The 24,306-nt window shown below is 36.4% G+C and overlaps 1 long non-coding RNA gene across 1 annotated transcript in view; it reads left to right on the plus strand.

Annotated features, from left to right (window-relative positions):
* The window catches only part of LOC306663573, a 60,636-nt gene extending 40,934 nt beyond the window's left edge, over positions 1 to 19,702 (plus strand). The window contains exon 3 of the long non-coding RNA XR_013764470.1: positions 19,567 to 19,702. This is a non-coding gene — a long non-coding RNA (uncharacterized lncRNA). The remainder of the gene's footprint in view (positions 1 to 19,566) is intronic.
* Positions 19,703 to 24,306: the final 4,604 nt, after the last annotated feature.

Below are 24,306 nucleotides of genomic sequence, written 5' to 3' on the forward strand. Positions count from 1 at the left end.
GCATTTCAGATGGTCGGAATATAAACTCGTTCAAATTGGACTAGGTCTCCAACTCCACCTAGGCTCAGTATCCAGATCTAACAGCAACGTTTCCATCAGCTTTGCCATAATTAATATGTGCATGAATAGTCTCTTTTCCTTCCCTTCCCTTCCCTTGGGTACCGTGGATTAAAACCAGGAATACTCTGTTCCTGAGCTAAATGTTCAGCTCTTTTTATTTTGTATTTTGAGAATGGGTCTCATTACATTGAGGCTGACCTTGAACTTGTCATCCTCCTGCCTCAGTCTTCCAAGTTGGTGGAATTACAGGCATGTGCTATAGTGACAGGATTGTCATTTTTTAGTAATTCAAATGAAACCAAACAGGAAGTGAAGTCACTATTAGAACTTGGGTTTTGTTTCTGGGTAAACCAGTAGTCATCTCACAGAGGCATTCTTTCAGTGCATAATCTCAAACCAGCTATAACAAATGGAATGAAATAAGAGAAGGTGTGTTAACAGCTGCTCTTAAATTTCCTCTGATTGTGGGGATTTGTCTCAGTTTGGGTTTTAGATTCTTTTCAGTTAAAGTTACCACATTCAACTTTAGATATAAATCCGGAAATAGTCAATGTGATTCATCTGGGAAGCAGTTATTGTAATGACCTATGTTCAAATATTGGTTTCATAGTCATACCTATTCCAAAAACTGTGTTCTCTGAAAGGATGTCAAGTCATGGTCCCCACAGCCTGAGTCACTGCTGCTTACCCACATAATGCCTATGATCTTGAAGTTGACCTGTCTCTAAAGCTCTTGGCTGTTGGGACTGCCTAGATGGGGTTAAGAGGAAGCCCTGCTCAATGAGATGAGTAACAAGTAGATCAGCAATTAGTAAGAAGAAATTTTAAGGGTTATAGGTTACAGATGTTTCAGAGAACTATTTATGTAGGCTTCCTCAGTGATAAAAAGCCCAAGACATTTTTTCTTGAAGTTCAAAGACATGGAAACTTTAACAAAGATGACATGTCATTTCCTTTTCCTGTTCAAAAATTTCATCACCTTCATCTCAATCCACAATAAATATATTGACAGTCTGCTGTTAAAAAGCTCTCCTTTGACAGGCTACAAATATGAAGGGGACAGAGTCTACTCTCTCACCTGCCATGGCAGAAACAGACATGTACGGGTATGTTTCTAAATCTGGGTGAGAAGAGTGCATAAATTATTTCCTCTTGGAATCCTTCTCTGGTTTCCCAAATGTGAGTTTCTGACCCCTCAACTGAATGCCCATAACATACTATATTTGTGTCCAGCAATGCCATCTGCCAACCAATATCCAATCTCCACTTAGTAACAGAATCCCAATCTGATTTGGGGTAACATTGCACACAGTACAATAGCATATTTCCCATTGTCCTTTGCAACTAGATATGACCATGCGACTAATTTCTGGCCAATAAAAGTAACTGTGTGGGAGCTGCTGAAAGGAATCCGTCTCAGTTGCCATTCTCTTTGTTTCTCCTTCAAACAGCCTAGCAAGTACATGTGCTGGTGAGGTATGTATCCAAGACCTGCTTTGACCCATAAGATGTCCCACGTGCTGAGAATATGAGAGCAGAGAAACAGGAGCCTCAATACCTGATAACTTGGTGGAAATGACATCTCAGACCTGAACTATTCTATGACTGGGAGGTTTCTACATGAGAAATAAATGTATATGTTTTAAAAGCTAGGCCAACATTTATCAACATCTGCCTTTATCTTCTCTTAAATGCAGCCAAACCAAATCACAACTGGTGCATCTGACATAAAACTTAATATACTCTATTGCAATTTCTTACTTTGTTTTCTCATTCTTCATATATACAGGCTTTAATCTCCCTAAAGGAGAGTCATCTTGGTAATGTTTTGTGCATTAAGTTTTAGTGCGCAGGAGTTCAGTCTGGAAGTACAGTGAGTGAATAGGGGCAGGAAAATAAGCTTTGAGACTGGGAAGATCTTGTCATGGCCAAAATATCATCTGATTGGAGGCTCACAGGGAAGATTGGACAGGAAATGTGCAGGCAGGGTCCTGTGGACATCACAGGAGATGGAAACCACACAGTGGCTCAGGCAGCTGAGAGCTTCACATGGGTAAAGTAAGATGTTTTGGGGGGTGGGAAGGATCTGAACTCTGCTTAGGAAGGTTTGCAAATTATTAACTAATGTGCTCTTAATTTCATTTGCTTCTGTGTTCTTATGTATTTTAGAGAAGTTTGCATTTTTGCCCTATACTGTCCAGGGCTATTTCTGGGAAGTATTGGCAATTGACTGGAAATCAGGAGGATATTTCTTTCTCTCTCCTCTTTCTTCTGGCTTTCTGCTTTGGGGCTGCAACTCCTATGGCAGTGATGGTGACAATGCATCAGTCAACATCGGTGAAAATTTGGCAGCACCCCCACGGCAGGACTCTAGCAGCATGGAGGGAAGACTCTGAGTCTCCTTCTCGGTAGCCAGGAGCCCTTTGTCCCAGGGAGGTACACTTGTTCCTGCAGCCAGGGGTAGTAGCACTTTCACTAAATTTCGAATGCATGAGTCATCTGACTCCTTTGAGTCTCCATGTCAGCCAATCACTGTGTCAACTGTTTATCTGCAAGAACTTTACTGATATGGAAGATAACTTAATCATGGCATGTAAGACAAAATGAAACAAGAGATTACATCTAGGGAGGTCAATTAAGAGTATTATCTCAAGGATAAAATCCGAGCTCCCTAGCTGAGCACACAAGACATTCATATCTGGCTTCTGCCTGTCCCTCGGCTTTCCTTCATGCATATTCTCCTGGCTTGCTTCGTATCTAAATTCTGCTTTGTCAGAATTTGCCACTTTCACTTTTACTTGTTCATGGAATCTTCTTTTTGTTGCTTTTAATTCAATCTGAAACATATTTGATGTGAGAGGATATACAAAGTGCATGTATAAATTGCATAATGCCAATCAAATAATTATGAATATTAATGTATCTTAATATTATTAATATTCATATTCAGTGAATATTTATGTAACAAGAAAATAGAACATTGCCAATACCTCAGACTCCTCTGTCTGCCTCTTTCCCAATGAAACCAATTATTCTAGAGATGATATTTATGTCAATAAATATCATCTTTTCTTATTTTCTTGCTTTTCTGGATAGTCTGTTATCTTTAAATACATCCCCACTGCTTTTGAGTCTTACCTAGTCTGGACACAGTACTGCACAAATGTTTGAACATCAAATAAATTATATAAAAAAGTTTTGCTTTGCTTCTTTTTCAGAAGATAGTTTGATATTCTTCCTTATTGATACATGTAGTTGTTATTTTATTTTTTTACTAATGTAACTTTTTCTACTTTTTGTCCAGTGTGCTGTTGGTAGTCATTTGGACTGGCCACTCCCCATTTTGCCTATTTTGCTGCTATAAATATCATTGCACTTGTCTCATGTTGCAAGCAATGTTAATTTTTCAGATATTAATATATGTCCAGAATCAGAATTTCTGGTTATGTCATGCACAAATGTTCAATTTTACTTGTTACAATTAAATGTCTTCAAAAGTTTTTGCCAATTAATATTTCCATCAGAACAATATGATATCTATAGATATTTAACATTCTCACCAGGGTTGATATTACAAGACCTGAATTTTAGCTAATATGATTGTTGTGAATTAATATCTCTGAATATTCCCATCTTTCAGATTCTGGTTGAGAATCTGTTTTTATGTTTATTGACCTATTGCTAAAGAAACAACTGTGGGGAGTGAAATTTAGTAATTTTTTGAGTAGGAAAAATGTTCTAGAACTAGGGAACCTCCCAGATTCAGATCAATTCAAAATGTCCAAACCCCCTACATGTGTTAGTTATATTTATGGCTAGAGAAAAGGGAGTGACATATAGAAACAGCCTGATGGGTTACAGTTGGCATTTGCCTCCATGGACTTGTTATGGCAAGTCATTTGCCTTATGTGGATATGATCTTATTCACTGACTGAGACTCAGTTGTTTGATTATAAGAATATGCACTTGGGTTACTTTACAATTTATTTACACATCAGGTTTGGGTACAATTCACTATGTATAGAAGCTGCTCTGGGTCAAGATTTAACACCCAAGTATGGAAATAGTTTTAGGCTAAACTTACTTGTGTTTAACACCAATTTATCTTTGTATCGATAAAAACTGTTCAAATGCTTTCCATTCTCTTATTAATTTATTGTAGGTCTCTATGCATTCTTATGCTAAGTTTACTTGGTTATTTGTGCTGCAAATATCTTCTACTTTCTGACTTTTAAATTTTCGGTATGGGGTTAGTATGTTCAAAACTCTTAATTTTAATGTAGAAAATATTATAGTTCTATTACTTTTGAATAAATGCTTTGGACAGCTGTGTAAGATGTAAAATGGTAAAGATAGTCTTCCATTTTAACAGTTTTAGAAGATTGCCTTCCACGTTTGGTATTAAGTTCTTCTGAAATTTATTTCTCAATGATTTGAAATGGGCATTCCATGTCATTTTCTGCCACATGTATTGTGGTTGTTCCCACACAATTACTGAAGAGCCTGTCCTTGCCAAAGGTTTATTACTTCTTTTCTGTCACATATTTAATATCCATACATATATTAGTTTGTTTCTGAAATATCTATTCTACTCTTGTTTTCTATTTATGATTCTCTGTGCCAATACACACAGCCTTAAACATTAATTTTATGAGTCTTTATATGTATATTAGTGTGTGTAAATATATGTGTATGTGGGAATATATACATATATATATATACACACATATATATACATACAGAGAGAGAGAGAGAGAGAGAGAGAGACAGGAATAGGAGGGGAAAGAAAGAGATTTATTTGAAGAAATCATGGAGGCTAACAAGTTCAAAATCTTTAGGACAGGCTGGCAGGCTAGAGATAGAGATCCAGGGAAGAGTTGATCCTTCAGCTCCAATCTAAAGGCCATCTGGAGAAGAGTTCCCTTGTCTTTGGGTTCCTCAGTCTTTTTCTCTAAGGGCCTTCAACAGACTGGATGAGGCTCGCGTGCTATGGCGGGTAACCTGCTTTACTCAAAGTCAATAGATGTAAATTTTAATTATAATTTTAAAAATACCTTTGTGGAAACATCCACACTAATGATTGATGGATCACCTGGGCACTGTTGCCTAGCCATTTAACAAAAAATTACCCATCATAATAACGTGGTAAGAACATTCTCTCCACTGTGTTCATCAAGAATCTTGACTACTCTTTTTTTTTTTAGTAGTAGTATTATTTTTTATTTAGCTTTTAATTTTTTAACATTTTGATTCGTTGTACACAAATGGGGTACATCATTTTGTTTCTATGGTTGTGCACAATGTAGATTCATACCATTCATGCAATCATACATGTACATAGGGTAATGATGTCTGTCTCATTCCACCATTTTTCATACCCTCCTCCCTCTCATTCCTTCTACATATCCTAAAGTTCCCCCTTTATTCTCTCATTCCCCGCCCCCACCCCCATTATATATCATCCTCCAGTTATCAGGGAATACATTCAGCCCTTGGTTTTTTGGGCTTGGCTTATTTCACTTAGCATGATATTCTCCAATTCCATCCATTTATTTGCAAATACCATAATATTATTCTTCTTTATGACTGAATAGTATTCCAGTGTGTATACATACCAGAGTTTCTTAATCCATTCATCTGTTGAAGGGCTCTAGGTTGGTTCCACAATCTAGCTATTGTGAACTGTGAGCTGCTATAAACATTGATGTGGCTGTGTTACTGTAGTTTGCTGATTTTAGGTAAAGGATGTTTTTAATTGTCAGGGGAGGTTGTAATTGATAATGATCTCACTGATAAGCGGATGAGGACATATAAGGGGGGGTAGGAGGGGTTAGCATTAGGGTTAGGGTTAGGTTTAGGGTTAGGGATAAGGAGGGTGGTAAGAATGGAGGAAGGAAGGACTGTATAGAGGGAAAAGAGGGGTGGGAGGGGTGGGGGGGAAGGGAAAAAATAACAGAATGAATCAAACAACATTGCCCTATGTAAATTTATGATTTTTAATTAAAATAAATAAATAAATTTAAAAAAAAAAAAGAAAGAAAAGGACTGTGAGCATAAACTGAGTAATTAGTATTCAGCCAAGAAGAAGGCTGAGTGTTGTGACTATAATGATGCCAAGGCTGCAGGTCAGAACAGGAGAGCCTGGCCCACACAAGAATGGGAACTGGACCTGAATTCGTGAAATAAGCCACAAGGGATGATAACCTAAGCCAAAGATTGGCCTCCAAGTAAACTGCAACAAAGGAAGCTTATCAAAAACCCAATCTGTCTCTGTAAATATCAAGAATCTTGATTACTCTTAACCTTTCAAATTTTCTTTTCTTTTTTTCATTTTGTATTTGTTCTTTTTATTTATACATGAAAGTATTTTGACATATACAACTTCTCCTAAATAATTTTCATAAGCAATTTTGATCAGTTTGCCAACTAGAGAAAGTACTTGCACATGATGTTGATAGCTATTATCCTGAATCTATAGCTCAATTTGGATTTTTTAACAATTGGTTTGGGGATGTATGAGTCCATCAGGAGTCATGTGTGACTTCAAGGTATTTAGCCTTGAAGAATGGGTGAGAAGATAAAAGTGAGAAGATTAGAGTTTGGGTCTGAAAATACTGAGTTTCAGTTGGACATAAAAATTTAGGAATTGTCAGCAGATAATGGAGTTCAAATCATTGGGATATTATAGGATTTAATCAAGAAAGAAAAAAAAAAAACCCACAAGATTAAGTCTACAACATTCAATGTTTAGAGATCTGCAGGATAAGGGAGAAAACAAGAACAATAACAACAACAAAATGAAAAACTGGCAGGTTGCCCACATCTGTAGTCCCAGAGACTCCAGAGCTTGAGCCAGGAGGATCACAAGTTCTAGGCCAGCCTCAACAACTTAACAAGACCCTGTCTCAAAATTTAAAGTAAAAAGGGCTGTGAATGGGGCTCAGTGGTAGAGCACCCTTGGGTTCAATCTCTAGTGCTGAAGGTAGGTAGGAAGGAAGGAAGGAGAGAAGAAGGGAGGAGGGAAGGAAGGGAAGAGATGAAGGAAAGGAAGAGAGGATATGTCACTAATGAGGAAACCCAAGAGTGTGGTGTCCTAGAAAGTTATGCTAAGAAAATATTTCAAAGGGGAGAGAGTGATCACTGTAATAAAGACTGCCAATGGTTCAAATACCATCACACTGAACATTGGACTTAGTGCTTTGAAGGTCACTGGATATTTTGGTGGCATAGTGAGAGTTGTATCATCTGAGTAGGACGGAGTCAAGAGAGTAGAATAACGAGCAGTATAACTGTATTTTCAAGGAATTTTGTATTGCAAAAACATAATGAAGTGCTGGGGAAGACAGCAGTGTCCTGGGAGAATGATTTTTGCATGTTTCCAAACAGAGATAAAAGCTGATATTACAGGAGAGAAACACGGCAAAGCGTGTTTCTGAATAGTCTTCTAGTGCTTAGTGTTTGCCTTTTGTATTTGATTCTCTTTAAAAAAAAAGGAATTTATATAACAATAATTTTACCTGTACTTTATTCCATGAGATTCCACTGCAAACTCCTCGATCCCAGTCCCTGACTTGGCTTGGTGGTTGGTGATAGGAGTTAGTAGCTGATTGATTAACATTATAAAGTATTAATGAGTATGGGATACTTTGAAAAGCTGATGCTTGGAGAGGTCTTGCCCTACTCTTGAACACCCAAGGAATGGCTTTCTAATCATGGGATTTTAAAAACGTATAGCAGGTGCTTAGGAGAATGGGACAGGGATTCTTCCAGACTTAAACCGCACATTCTGCCTGAAGTAGCATCCTTCGTATCATTATGCGAACTGCGGGGCATATCCCCCATGATGAAGTCCTTGCTATCTATGACCATAAACAAGCAAACATGCAATGCATCAGCACTTCAGTGAGGGATTTGCCAAGCCTATTTGCACATTAAGAAAGCAATGTTCATGCCCCTATTTCCTGTGATGATTCCCTTCTTAAACAAAGCGCCCCCCCTCCCAATCTCACCCTGATACTTTCTTAAAGACAGAGCTTTCGTCTTACATCTGGAGAGACAGGCACTGGGGAGTCAGGAGCTACTTTTGGCTTAACCCTGTCTAACAGGAGTGGTTATAACAACAACAAAAATCTTTCTTCCGTTCTCCTCTACAATCCTCTCTTATGGGATGCCCATAAATTTGAACATGGACTAATACAAGCTACAAATAAACTAAGCAGGACAACCATCTAGTCACTTCCCTTTGAGACTCTTTTCTGTCTCATCCATAAAGTCCACTTGTAGGAAGAGTCATCTTTAAACAGCCCTCCTTGCAACTTGTTAGGGAAGGAAGCACACAAGAGCACAGAGCACACAAGAGCACAGAGGCACAGAGAGCAAGTTTATGGATGGAAGGGAAGATATATGGTTTTTTGAAAATCTACACATTTCATTTCTGTTCTAAACATGGAATAACTTCCTGGAGCAATTATTAGGTGTCAAGTAATGAGCCCTTTACTGTGAAGCTGCCCCAGACATTGTCCTTACCAAGTCTTATTAAATAAGCCTTTCTTGAGCACCTACTTTTATGAGTTGGTGGATAAGTGAATAAATATTTGCCTCAGTGGAAGTTTTAATAGCTGGTCCTATGAACAACTGTAGTAACTATGCAATTCAACTTTCTTCTAATCCATGGGGCTTACGCTGTTTTGTTGGCACACTCTTCAAAAGAATTTTGGAAAATCTTATTACTCCCTCACATATTTCTAAATTCACATCTAAACATTTTCATCCGGAGTTTGCATAGTTGGGAAACATGTAATTTCTAATGCCTTATAAAATCGACAAGAAAATTGTTACATCACTTTGAAAAGTATCTAATGGAATCTAAGTTCCAGAATGATTTCATATGTTAAATTACAAAAATTAACAGCTTTATTGAGATGTAATTTCTGTTCTCATTTGAGGTGTCTAGGTCTACGGGGTTTGGTGTGTCCACAACTGTGTAGCATCCATTACAAACTAATTCAGAACCTATTTATCACCCCTAAAAGAAACCCTGTCCCCATTAGCAGTATCTCCCTCCCTCTCTCCACCATAAGCTTTCTTCTCTCAACTCTAGGAAACCACTAGCTCAGCCTCTCTGCATAGATTTGCCTGCTGGACATTTCATATAAATTGAATCACATAATACAGGTTCTTCTTAACTGATTTCTTTCACTTAGGAAAATGTCTTCAAAGTTCATCTGTGTTATAACACATGTATCAATTCTTCATTCCTTTTTATTTCTATATTGTCTTTCTGTGTGTGTGTGTGTGTGTGTGTGTGTGTGTGTGTGTGTCTTTTGATTATTCATTCATCAGTTGATAGGCATTTGGGTTGTTTCTACTTTTTGACTATGATGAAGAATGCTACTGTGAAGATTAGATTATATTATACAACAGAATAAGTGATAAAACAGTACAAGAACCAATTTCAGCATATTAAGCACACTCTTTTTTTAAATAAAGAATCTATTCCAAACCTTTAAAAATAGACACTAAATTCAAGAAGCACTCTGACCATTTTGACTCTTTTTAATTTATAGCAAGCATATTTTGAACATAAATGTAAGGTATATTTTATTTTGTGTATTTTAGCATATTAAAGCTCATTGACAAATGAAGTACATAAAAACAGAGGACATCAATTGTAAAAATGATGATTTTCTGAGTGAAAAAAGAACTGAGATATTTGGGTAATGTAGGAAACAATATATAATTTCCTATTTGGTATATGTCAAATTATGTTAAAGATGATTTTGCCAGAATTTAGCAAATTGTTTTTCATACACCTTTTTTTTGGCTCTAAGTGATAGAAAGTGCCAGGAATTTTCTTTAGATGTGATATCAGAAACCAATATACTCTTAATGTGCAGCAATTAAATCAGAATCAAGCCATATTTATAATACCTGCACACGTAATCTTTTCTAAAAATTGAACTGGAACTAAACAGCAGCATATCAGCTTTACAATGAAGTTACGCCTTTTGACCAGAATCTCTCTGACTACCTGTCAATGTTATAAAATAAGTTAAATAAGAAAAGTGGATCAGGGGTTCTTTTGGCAGCTTGGCTAATTTTGATTAAGAAAATTTCTTGGGAAATAAGTGACTTCGTGTCTCATTGAAAAAATGGAAAAGGGGTATAATCTTTTGGAGACAGTAAGCACGGCAAGCATCTATTCTCATTCTTTCATTCATGAAAACATGTGCTAATTAAGGAAACATGCCAATTAAAGCCTTCTAAGTGTAATGCTCTATGCTAAGTCCAGGGAGGCATGCAGGAGATGTGTAGAAGTGATGTCCAGAGCTTGTTCCAGGTAATCTAGCTTTAAAACGGTGGAGTCAGAATTTGAATCTATGAGACAGAAGACGTTTAGCAAATTCCTTCCTTCCTTTCTCCCTTCCTCCCTCCCTCCCTTCTTTCTTTCTTTCTTCTCTCTCTCTCTCTCTCTTTATTTATTTCTATATATAGTTTATTTAGGTCATGAGTTTGGAGCCTGAAAGTCCAAACAGCATGGTACTGGCTCTGTCAAGGGTCCCCCTTAATCTTGTGACTTCATGGCAGATGACAATGGTGGGGGTGTGGGTGGGGAAGAGATCATATTGCCAAATAGGAAGCCAGGAGGAAGTTCAGGGGTCAGGCTTTGACCAGATCTTTGATATCACTAGATTGAGAGACTCGCATTGTGTCACCAGGGTTTTTCTCCCCCTGCCTGTCTCCACTTGTGCAGACAAACTACTTTTGAAGGCAGCCTCTCCCTTCCCTCCAACCACAGGGGAAACTCTCCTCAGCTTTATGCTCATTAGCATGGCTTGAGCCTTTTCATCCCTAAAGCAATCTGATGCCTGTGAGCCGGACAGTGGTGGGGACCCAGGGAATAAGGGAAGAGATTGAGTCTTAAAAATCAAGAGTCGGAGGTGAACAGGTTCCATATGGAAGCGGGTACGCATAACACGGGCACTCTTCTGAGTTCTTGCAGAAGATTCTCAGAGTAACCCGATACAACGAATTTGTTATTTTTACTTTCCATAAATGATGACTGTGTCAGAGTCAGCAAGAAACTTGACTGACATCTTGGTTCCACCAACCCTGTGGCTTTTCCTTTTCCTGCTGAAGGAGAAACACTGATCATTGATCCGAGATGTGGACCCCCAGGAGACACTGAATCACCCTTCCTTCCGGTTCCATTGCTCTCCTCCTTTTCCTTCTCTCAGACCTTGGCCACTGTGGTTCTTACCCAACTTTCTCTTTACCCCAAGTGAGTCTTTGGTTTTCTGGATGTTATTTTGACTTTTCTTGTATAATCTTATGCTCTATAATAAGTGCTACATTTTATTATTTTCAGAGTTTAAAATATTATAAACTTGGATACTCCTGGATTATTGCCCAGGGTGATTGAAAGGATAATAGTCACCGACCACTTACGACATACCCAGTACCATTCTAAGCCTTTACATATCATGTCATTAAATGCACTAAAGAAACTAGATATGTGATACCATTAGCCCCACTTTACAGAGGAGGAATTGAGGCAAAGAGAAGTTATGTATCTCATCTTAGATCACAATTTTAGCAAGTGAAGGAACCAGGGTTTCAAGGCAGGCAGCCTGAAGTCACAGACCATGTTGTATAATGGTGCTTCTCAGTGAGTCCTGAAAGGCCACAAAGGAGGACCAGACTCCTGAGAGCTCAGTGAACAGCAGTCCAGAAAGGTGCTTCCAAAAGGAGGGGACAGAAATCTATCCACAAGTGGTAGGGTGGTCTCTAGAGAAAAAAGAGGACAGATTCTTCTGGACATGATATCAAAATCATCTGAAGGAGGGAATAACTAATAGGGAACAAAGTTTCCCGTGTTGGGAATAAGGGGAATAAACCATGGCATAAATATAGGAAGTCAGATGGGGAGTCAGCAGGTCTCCCTCAAGGGCAGGATGGCATCTTGTTACCATAGTTACCTACATGATGTATCCAACATCTTATATCAGCAAGCTGAGACTTTGCAATATTTAATGTCTGATAAGTTTAAGGTCAGTAGGAACAAAATATTCATTCCAGCATTGGAGTTTGCAGACCTAAATGTCACTTGGTATAAAATGGGCATTTACTTCTTTGCTCTACTTACAATAATGTGCCATCTTCCTTTAAACTGTGTACTTCCCTTACTGAAACTGTCATGAAAATAGTTCACACTAAAATTAGAAGCTAACTGCATCAAGGGAAGAAGACCCTAGGCCTTTCAGGATAAAGGACAGTAGGACTCTCGAATTACCAAACTATCACCAATAATCAGAAGATATAAAGCTACGAAACACGTATGGTGTCCTTCAAAATTCCAAGGAAGATTCTCTTCCACTAAAAGTTGCACCATAAGCAGGATGCAAAATTTCACTTCCTAAAAAAAAGAAAATTTACATCACTAGTAATTATAGAGGAAGTCAGCAGAAAGAATCATTGATTCTCAGTTTTTGGAATGATGGAAAACAATTTATATATATTTTAATCCTTCCCTTCACATTTAATAATGGAGTATGCACACATCAGCATGTGCATAAATGTGCATGTGAACACACACAGAATACTTAAACTTGATTAGATTACCATGAAATATTTTGCATATATTGCAGAAACACAGCCCTTCCTAAACCCAGTTTATTTAGGAGGTATATTCATAGATTTTTGAAGAATTACCTTAAATAAGAACACTGGTGTCATCAGTATCAATTGAGATGCTGTAGAACATTTCCAAGGTATACATTAACTTGCATTAAGATTTGAGGAGACAAACGGCACCTGTGAGTCTCAGCCTCAAGAACTAAATCACCAGAGCAAGGTGGCCATTTGGCTTGAATACAGCTCTGTATAAAGTACTTTTCTTTTTGAGCAAAAAGGAATCTACTAGCATGGGAACTCCTTTTCCCCTTTTAGTTTATTTCTAAAGTCATTCATTAATTTCCCCTCTGGTAGAAGTAATTTCCAAGTTTGACTTTTCTTTTTTACTCTTTTAGAAAAGAAGGGGAAGGGGTAGCTTTTCAGGCAGTTTCCTTAGTCATTCTAGGCAGCCAGCCAATGAAATATAGACTAAACAGCACACAGAATATTAATTTTACTTCAGCATACGTGCACATAGCTACTGATGCATGAAGTTCTCATTCCAGAGCTGATACTAAGAATGTTGTGCAATTGTCTGGATTCTAACGTCACCAACAATTTTCTGAGGGAGTTGGAAGGAGATAAGAGAACAGACCTTGGGGAACAATTTAAAAATGACCAAACAGTGGTGGCAGAGCCAAACTCATACCTACATTAGCACACAGCAGAGAATTCCTCCCTGAGTAGCTTTAATGCTGGATTTGAGAAGAGAAATGTCAAGTATAAACCTAAAAAATAAATTCATATTTCAAGATACATTTGAGGCTTCCTTGCAATGGAAGAGGGTGTGTAAAAAGAGAATTAGAAAAATTATCAGGATCTCAGGGTGCAGGGCAGTGGTGGATTTTGTTCTTAGTGTGAGTTCTGTCCCCAAAAGTAAAAAAGCAAACTTTTCATTGACGTATATACTGAAAATTTCACAAATCGAAAGAGCTCAAAACACACTTACAATGTGAACATATGCAGGAAAACACCTCTGCGTTCAAGAAACACAACACTGCCTCTATCCCAGAAAGCTCACTCATACCCCAATTTCATCACTCCCTGCCCTCAGGTTACTTGGGTTTTGACCTTAAATGTCATTAGGTTGGATTAGCTTTGTTCATGAACATTGCATAAATGGACAATGCAGCATATATTCTCTTCTGGTTCCCTTTTTCTTGATTCTATATTTTATTTGTCCCTTGACTCTGGTTGTAGTTCATCCATTCTCATGGCAGTATAGTATTCTCAGGGTGCGAATCGACCCCAAATTATCTATTCTATAAGAATGCTGGGATAGGAAATACTGTACGGTTTATATCTCATCAAGCATGATTCAGGACTTTTCTATCTAGATTCATGAGAAAGATTGGTCTGTGATGTTTGTTTATTGTTATTTATTTATTTTTGGTACCAGGTATTCAATCCAGAGGCACTTAACCACTAAGTCGCATCCCCAGACCTCTTTTTAGAATTTTATTTTGAGACAGGGTCTCACTAAATTCTTAGGACCTCACCAAATTGCTGAGGCTGACTTTGGACTTTCCATCCTCCTGCCTCTGCCTCCTGCTAGCTTGGATTACAGGCATGTGCCATTGGGCCCAGATTATTTTTATATTTTGATATAAAGATTATTCTAGCTTTATAAAATTGTCAGGAAGCATTCCATTTCCATTCTCTAGGAAAGTGTGTGTAAAACTGATATTATTTCTACCTTAAATTTTGGGAAGAATTAACTAGCAAAGATATTTTGTTTTTCATTTCTTTTATAAAGATTTCAATGGCAGAATGGAAAATTTCAATATACATGGCAATCTCAAAAAGTTGTGTTTTTCAAGGGATTTGTAAATTTAATACAAATTATCAAGTTCATTAATATGAAATTGTTAGTAGCAGTCCTGCATTACAAACAGTGGCTTTTTTCTTTTCTGATGTTGCTATTTTGTGTTATCTTTTTTCTAACTCATTTGTATTAAGGATTTATAAATTTTATAAATCTTTTCAGTGAAAAACTTTGCTGATTTTCTCTTTTTTAAGTTTGTTTTTATTGAATTCCCATTCTTATTTTTGCACTTCTTTAATTTATCTAGGATCTTTATCTAGGATCTTTTTCTTTTACAATTTCTCAGGAAAGAAGTTTACTGATCATTAAATTTCAGTGTTTACTCTTCTACTACATAGTTATTATATTCTACAGTACAGGATATGTATTTCCCTGTATATTGTTTATAAGCATATCATGTCTGTTTTATGTTTTTTCTTCTTTATGATTTAATTTTATGATATTTTAAAATTTACATGGTTAATTCTTTTTTTGACAGATTATTTAGACATGTATTATTTCCAGGTAATTTGAGATGTTTTATTAGTTTATTGTAATTTATTTCTAACTGAATTTTTGGGGTTAAATAATATACTCTGAATTATTTTAGTTTGTTGATGTTTGTTGAGCCTCTTTTTTTTTTTTTTTTTTTTTGGAGGGAGAATCAGGGATTGAACTCGGGCACTCGCTGCCAGCCCTATTTTGTATTTTTACTTAAAGACAGGGTCTCTCTCAGTTGCTTAGCACTTTGCTTTTGCTGAGACTGGCTTTGAACTCATGATCCTCCTGCCTCAACCTCCTGAGCCACTGGGATTACAGGCTTTTGCCACCACATCCAGCAAGTTGAGGCTTTCTTTAAGATCCAACATAAGGTCGATCTCATCAAAGTTCCATGTGCCTTCAAAATTTTTATGCATTTTATCTTGTTGGCAGTAATGTCACCTAAATATGTCAGTTATGTCAAGTCTGCTTATCATGTTCCTCAGTATGTCTATAGATATCTACATGTGCTGATATAGTTGTATGTATGTGTATATACATATATATATATATATTTATGTACATAAATGTCATGAATTGTTTTCAACAGGTAATTTTGCAATTTTGGAGACATTTTTAGTTATCATAACTGGAAGGTAAGAGACTTGCCCCAAAGACATAAGAGAGTTCTCCAACAAATACATCTTGCTGTACCAACCATTCATAGTGGTGCCTTAAATTCTATTTCTGTGATTAGATTGTGTCTATTTTTCCCCCTTTGGCTCCATACTTTGAGGTATTTCTACCCATCATATACACTGATATCTTTCTATCAGATTAGCCCCTTGATCCTTATTAAATTTCTTTAATTATGACTCCTATTTTGGGGGGTACAGAGGATTGAAATCCAGGGGTGCTTCACTGGTGAGTCATATCCCCCATCCTTTTTATTTTTTTATTTTGAGATTGAATTTTGCTAAATTGATTAGGGCCTTGCTAAGTTGCTAAGGCCGGCCTCAAACTTGTAATCCTTCTGCCTCAGTCTCTGCAGTTGCTGGCATAACATGTATATGCTACCACATCCAACATTACATTTCTTTCTTTGTCTAGTAATGCTTCTAGCCTTTAAGTCTACTTTGTGTGATATTAGTATAGCAAATCAGTGTTCTTTTGATTAGTTTTTAGTATTTCTATTTCTATAATTTTATCTGCAAATGTATTTTATACTTGAAATTAAAATGTTTCTTGTAAGAAGCCTAGAGTAGGAAAACTTCATGTTTTTGTAATCTTATTCCCTTTATTATATGTATATTTAATACATTTACATTTAATGTAATAACTAATAAATATGGATTTTAAATTTATCTTATTATTTTATCTGCATTAATCATTTTTATTCATTTTTCTGTTCTTCCCTTTAAATAAACAAATGTTGTGTTTTCTTTTATTTACCTGATATTTTTATTTCAACTTAGAAAAGTTATAGATTTACAGAAAAAAAAATCTCAAAGATGGTACAGGGCATTCTCACTTACTCTAAATCCATTTCTCCCTGTTATTAACATCTTATATCATCGTGGTATATGTGTTATAATTCATGATTACTTTTAATTAAGGTTCAAATTAATTTAGATTTCTTTTACTCTGCTTAGTGTACTTTTCTCTGTCCCAGGATCCTATTCAGAATCCTTCATTATATTTAGTAATCATGACTATTTATGCTACTTTTGGCTTATGCTACTCAGACAGGACTTACTTTTCCTGACTGGCAGATTTGAGGAATATAGTCTCTCAGCTTGGACTAGGCTGATATTTGCTTCATGATTAAACAAAAGTTTTCTGTTTTAGAGAGAAAGAGTACTTTCATATAATATCAAGAGTACGTAATCAATACTACTCATTATTTGGTAGTATTAATCACGTCAAGCCTGACTATGGGGTTGAGATAGTGTCAGTCTTCTCTACTCTGAAGGTAGTTTTCTCCCTTCTACATTGTGTTCCCTGGAAGGAAGACATTGTGTCCTGCCCACGTTTAAGGAGTATGGAGCTATACTCTTATCTTTTGGGGTGCAAAGTACCTACATAACTTATTTGGAATTATTCTACATGAGAGATTTAGTCTCCCTTACTCAAAGTCAATCACTTACTTATATCAGTATAGACTCATGGAAATTGATTTTAATATTTGGAGTTATAATCCAACATTATTCACTTTGTTGCTCAAATTGTCCTGTTTTGCATAATTGTATTATTCTTTTAGAGATTATTTAGGAAATATAACATGGATTCTTACTTTGACAATTAGAAAATTGGTCTATTTTAGAAGTAAAATTTTTGACATAGATGTAATAGAAAGGAAAATATAAAAAATGATAAAAGTTGTTATAATTGATGAGTATCATGACAAATTTTTAATTTGTGACTACACAATGAATCCTTAATTTATTACAATCTAATGCAAAATTTTAATTATACCATTTTCTCAATATTCCTAGAATTTTGGACTTTCTAAACTCTAAATTTTTTTTCCATTTGCAATATTTTGTCATCCATTTTATTTCTGTATACAATTTAAACTCAAGAAGATATTAGAATTATTGTTTTATAGAGTCAACATTCAATATATATATTATAAATAATAACTTTCCCATTGCTTTTCATTCATTTCTGAATTTCCTTGTTTCTATTAAGGCTAATTTTACTTCCACCTAATAAACTCTTTTTTACTTTTAATTTATTGAACGTCTGTTGGTTTAAAATTCTTGCCATATTTTCTTAATCAAATATGTTTTAATCTTATTTGAATTTTGGAATTTTTTTACATGTGCAATTCTAAGTTTGTGCTTATTAGTTTTCAGTGTTATAAAGTGCCAATCCATTTTCAAATGGGTTCTATTACTTCTGTTGTATAATCAGTATTTTCATGATTATTTTGAAAGAAACTGTTCTATTTTCTCTGGCTTTTCTCTTTGTCTTAATTGTCAGAAGTATAACTATGATATGACTGTTTTATATACCCTTCTGTGGTAAAGTGAACTTTCTGAATTAGTGAATTGGTTTGTTTCATAAATTTTAGAAAATGGTAAACAACTAGCTCTTCAAATATTGCTTCTACCTTATTTATTTATTTTTTTGAGACAGGGTCTCATTATGTTGCTCAGGGTGTTTTGCACCCGTGGGCTCAAGTGATCTTCTCCTCTCAGCCTCCCAAGTAGATGGGAGAGCAGGTGTGTACCACAGGCCCAACTTACTTTATTCTTATCTCTTTTCTTACTTGTAACCTTGTATACCTGTCTTATATCATTACATGTGTCTGATATATTTCTTCCACATTGCTCTCTTCCATTCTTTTCTTTTTTTTTTCTTTGCTCTTAGTTGTATATATTTTCTATTCACTTGTTTCTGAGCTTAATAATCCTGTCTCTTATGTGTCCACTTGCCAATAAGCCTTAATTTCAAGAGTGTTAATTTGCTATTTGTAAATAATAATTGTCTGTGTCTATTAATTATTTTGCTGGAATTTTTCTACCTTTTAATCTAATAATCAACTACTCTGTTATCTTAAACTTAGATAATTACTTTGGAAAATTTTTGTACTAACACTAATGTCTGGATCATTCATGGATGATGTGGATTATCTTATATATGTGTTTGCTCTTTTTGCATATCGATCATATAATTATGTCTTTTATTTTCTTAGGTATCTGACTAGATACTAAAAATCATAGCATCTTTAGATTTTTTTTAACTAAGCCACATAGATAATGTGTATTTACGTGATGAGGTAGGATTTAACTATCAATGGAGCTGGCTCAAGGCTAGTTGTAGTTTGGTGATGAGCAGTCCATTTCTGGTGAAAGCAGGGCCCTTCGGTGCCCACAACCTGAAATATCTTTTACTCAACCCTGTGAAGTCATAGAGGTTCATTCTCTGTCTTCAAGAGCTATTTGGCTTAGCTTTCCGGGCTTCTGATCCTAAAATTTCAAGTCATAGTGTTATGGTTTGGATATGAATTGACCCCCAAAGCTTCTGTGTTAATGCAAGAGTGTTCAGAGGTGAGAAGCTCAGATTGTGAGAACCTTAATCTAATCAATCCATCCTGCTTCGAATGGACTCACTGGGCAGTAACTGTAGGCAGGTCGGGGGGTGACCTGGAAGGGTGCATCTTCCCTGTGGTCCCTTCTCACTCTCTCAATTGCAGCTTCCTAGCCACCATGAAGTGAGCAGCTTTTCTCTGCCGTGCCCTTGGTTCATGATGTTTGGGCCCAGGGCAATGGACTTGACTGACCCTGGACTGAACTTCTGAAACCTTGAGTCAAAAATAAATCTTTTCTCCTCTAAGTTGTTCTTGTTGGGTATTTTGGTCACAGTGATAGAAATCTAATGCACGTGATACATGTCTTAAGAGAGTTATAGTCTGTTTGAGGTTCTTTAATTCTTTAATTTTGGAACTTTAGTCTGTGCAACGCAGTCCCTCAAGAGTTCGCTCCCTGGGACATTTCTACCCTGTAGTACATCACATTACTTCTGAATAGTTCTTTTCCTTCTAGATGTCTCTGCAGATCTCTGATATCTTCAAAGACATGAATTTGTCAGGTGTCTTTGGTGTCTTGTGAGCAGAAGTTGGTCTTCTCTGAAGGAATCATCTTCTTCAGAAGTTGAAGCTGAAAGGAGAATTAACAGAGACTAAACAAACACATCCAGTGAATGTACAATCTATACCTAACTCCTTTCAAAATGAGGACTCAACTTACATCACAGCAAACTAGTAGATAAACTTCAAACTTTTTAACATTATAACTTTATAACCTTATAACTCTTTAACTTTAAAAAATGTTTCTTTGCTATCATTTTTTTCTTATTTATCAGTGCAAACTCAAGTCACAGCAAGCTTTTATGTCTAGACTTAAAACTTTATAATACTATCACTTTGTAAAATTGTAACTTTTTCCAGTTTAGACATTATAAGTACCAAGACTTTCAGTAGAAAAACCCTTAAAGTCTTGACCCTTAGATGTATCATATCCACAGATTTGCTGTGGTTGTGTCTAATAAAACATTTTCTTGTCAATCTAAGTCGTGCAGATGTTACAATGTATTGGTAGCGGCCATGTGAGTTGACTCTTTTGTAAATCTTCCTTGGTTGCAGGGACACTAGGTAACTGAGCTATACCAATTACTGAACAAAGATGAATGGACCATCTGGTGATCCACAGAGAACCATGTTGCTTACCACACGTGGAGGTATTGCAAGCTGGTGAGTACAAAAAAATTGAAACGAGCTAGTATCATTTCAAAAATTAAATACATTCAATATGGATATATGTGTGTTAGTGCCATTGTTCTGATTTGGTATAAAATTTTTACTGTATTTTTGTTTGGAGTCAGCATGAATTAAATAGGCCAGTTATAGAAAGACCTGTGACCTAGCTTTCTCATTTGTGAAGAGGTGTTTTGGTTTGTTTGTTTGTTTTTGATTTTTTTTAGATTAAGTTAATTTGCACTTAAGGAGGAAGCAAAGTCAAGAACACAGACTTCATAGGCAGAATATCTGGCTAAAATCCCTGCGTGACCACCAGTAGCTGTGTGACCCCAGACAAGTTACTTGGTTGCTCTGTATTCAGTATTCCTCAAACAAGGATAATAATAGTACACATTTTATAGGGTTGTTGTATGATTAAATAAGTTGACATTTATAGAGTGTTTAAAATAGTTGGTACATAGTAAGAGCTATATAAGTGTTTAGTAAATAAATTTAAAAATGGAAGAAATAATTTGATTTCAATAAATGTTTGTTTCTTGAATTATTGAATGCTTAAAAATAACACTTTACAAATTTTTTCCTTTCACTGAAATTTAGTGTATGATTTAGGTCTGATAAGATTTGTTGATAAAGAACAGTTTTTTAAATAAATGTTTTCTGCATTAAAATTTAAAAGTTCTTAAAAATTTAAAATTTCTTCCAGGAGCATGATTACATATAAATGTCTAGTTAGGTAAGAGTGCAAATGTGTGTGTACATAAAGAAGTGGATATCCAAGGGCCATCTGATTCTGTCCTTTGTTGCTGTATCAGCTCTGTGACAACATCACTTTCTGGTAGTGGGTCAGTGGATATATTCTGATCTGGGTCTCTTATTTTTTCTGTTCATTGACAGTTTAGAATAAAGGTGAAAAAGCAACAGTGCTTTGATCTAGTTCTGATCCATCTTGCTTTCAAAAACAGAATACTTGTTTATGTTGGAGTATTTGGCAACTGAGAAGTAGGTTTTTTTGAAGGCCTGTTTTTAAGGCCAAATTTGCTCAGGGTGGGGTCCAGCTCTTGGCTTAGAAGCAGCATTCACCACTGGCCCCTTAGCTGGAGAATACAAACGGCCAATTATGCTCCAACCAGTTGCTGCGAAGCTGAACTGTTTAACAGAACACAGACAGGGGAGCCCGGTCAGAGCAGGTTCTCAGCAAACAGACTTTAACTTGCTGCAGAGTCTAGGTGTCTGAGGGTCTCCATTCTAGGGAAAACATTTTATCAGAATTTGATCTTCCTGAACTTTTTAATTGGAACCACAGTGGTGACTATTTAATTTGGCAATGGCTAGGATGATCTTGCGAAATGAGGATGAACCATCTTGGAAAGAACAGAAAAATGTAATGGGCATTTTTATTGACTATTTAAGTGCCCCAATACTGGTAGGTAATGACAGGACTCCAGAACTTCCTTAAAGAAGACATTTGTTTAAGGTTTGCATTGTCCTCAATTTTGGAGTGACAAGATTTGAAAGTTGATGGTCACCTTTTATTTCTTTCAGAGTTTTTCATAATAGCTGAGGAGGTAGGGAGAGATCTGTGGGAAGAACCTATAAGAGGAATATGAAATGTACTTAATTTCCTTATCTTAAGACACCACTCCATATTTTAAATATTTTGAAATCACTGTGTGCAATAAAATCACATTACATTAAATGGTGTGTGTGTGTGTGTATGTGTGTGTGTGTGTGTGTGTGTGTGTGTGGTTTTCTGCAAAAAGCTGTTACCTTTACCCTCCTTTCTCCAATTTCCCTCTCCCGTAAATTGCCACCAGAGACACTCCAAATCAAAGGGCAGGTGATCACAAATGGCCCGCACCTGCTGAGTGTGAAGGTTTCAACCACAGGGCTGAGTTTTCCTCTGCTCCATTTATGTTCCTTTCCTCTCCCTCAGTTCCGTTCTCTGTGGAACATGAGCTTAGAATCCTCATTTCCTTCCTAAAGGGCACACAGAGCGGTAGTGGGGAGGTTCTAACTCGTCGGGAGATCTTCTGGTTGCTTTTCCACTTCTTTTGGTAGAAATGCTCACTCTAGATCTAGTCCAGTTATTTTCTTCCAATTATTTCTTCATAGATCACCAAATCTTTCAAAAGTTCTAGAATTCCAAAGTTGTAATAAGCATCCATAATTTTTCTTGACCTATCATAGCAAACATAATTTTGGACGGAAAAATTAGAACTTTGGCTGTTTAATATTGCACAAGAATCTTAAGCACCCGATGGGTACAACATTACTGCTTAATTCTGTCGGGAAGGCAAACTGCTCCTCTGTTTGAATATTTGATAAATATCTTGACTATGTTACTCCTTCTGTAGTTTGGGAAGAGAAATAATTCTGTGAGTTTATAAAGATTCAGCCATTTTACTTGCTATTCCTAAAACCTAGTCATAGGTGATGGTCAGTAAAAGACCAAACAAGAACTGACAGAAATAAAACTCACAAGCCTGGTCATGCTGGGGTTTCCTAACTCCATGGGGCTTAGGACATGGAACTTGAGGCCTGTGGTGAGGACTGTGACTCTAATTACTTTTTGAATTCTCTTCCTGGGGCTTAGACTTTGGAAAACAGCAAGACAAGAGCTTTGATGATTTAGTATTTAGAAAGGGCAGCATCAGGGATGGCCTTTCAAATCAGCAAGTAAAGGAAATGAGGGAGGTTAATATCAAATAAGACTATAATAATAGAAACCACGTAAATTTTAAAAGCCCTATATGGGTGACTCTTAGCGGCACTTAGTGGCCGGAGCTGTCCCCTAACCAGTGATGTTGTGTTCATGAGTGGTGAATCTCCAGAGACTGAAGAGCTGAATTGAGTGACTGGTATACCTGATGTTGATATGCTTTCCTGTTCATGTGCTGTTCTTGTTACTGTTGCTTTATTTGCAGGGTGACTTGGACAATGACGGTTGAATCACCAGGCTCCAATTTAAATCCTGGCCACTAAATAACTATTTCTTGTAAATAGGAACAATGACATTTACTGCATAGTGTTGCTGTGAAATTTCAAGACATCTAGAAATGATGCCTAATACTAAAGGAAGTGAGTTTTCCTTCCCTCTTTCTCCAGTTCACCCCTTCTTCAAGACTTCCTTTCCTTTTAATCAAAGTTTTTCCTAAAGAACAAAAGGACACTATCCTTCAATCATTTATCACATTTTTTCAAATGTAGAAGATTCGTTCTGTAGCTAATCATAAAAAATATTTTTGTAGCACATGAATTGCTTTGCATGGATAAGTGATAAACTTCAAGAACACCATCAACTGGTAGCATTATTAACTGCAAGCAGGTTTCAAAAAATCCATCAATACTATGCCCCTCTTTCAGAGCTGTGGGTGATTATCGTGAAGAAGATGTTAACATAGTATTTTCTTACTCCTGGAATCAGTGGAGGAAATCCAAGTTTGAGATTCCAGTTCCACCACCAGGCTCTGGACTGATGGTTTTCTTTAGCTGTGAGTTACGTCAACACTGCCTCCTGGTGGTAGAAGAGATTTTTGTAAAGGCAGGAAAAAATGCAGGGGGATTGGTTTAACTGAAAGCAATAACAAAGATTCTCAATGAAAGCTAAATTCAGAGACTCAAAATGGGACCAGTAGCAAATGAGGCTCATACTTGTCTATTAGCACTACACTGGTTTGGATTTTGAGAACCCTTTTATAAAAGATGAGCAATGGGTGTTCCTTTGGCAGATGACAGACTGAGTGAGGAAAAGTCAAGGATTGGTTGAACCAGGAAGATGGGGATTATTTCACTTTAAGTGTTTTTGGGAGGAACACTATTTTCCTTGTTGTCATTATAGTAAACTGGTGAACACCCAGGACATTCACTCAGTGACTAGTAAAATATCAGAGTTGGAAAAGATAATTGTGTTTTTTAAGTCTGAGTCCCTTATGGCATGAAATGACTACTCCCAAATCACACAGGAAATTAGTGGCAGATCTTAGGACCTGGAATAGTCATTATTCAGAAAGTCTTTATTAAATGTCAG

The sequence above is a fragment of the Sciurus vulgaris genome (genome assembly GCF_902686455.1).
Source record: "Sciurus vulgaris genome assembly, chromosome: 1".
Lineage (NCBI taxonomy): Eukaryota > Metazoa > Chordata > Mammalia > Rodentia > Sciuridae > Sciurus > Sciurus vulgaris.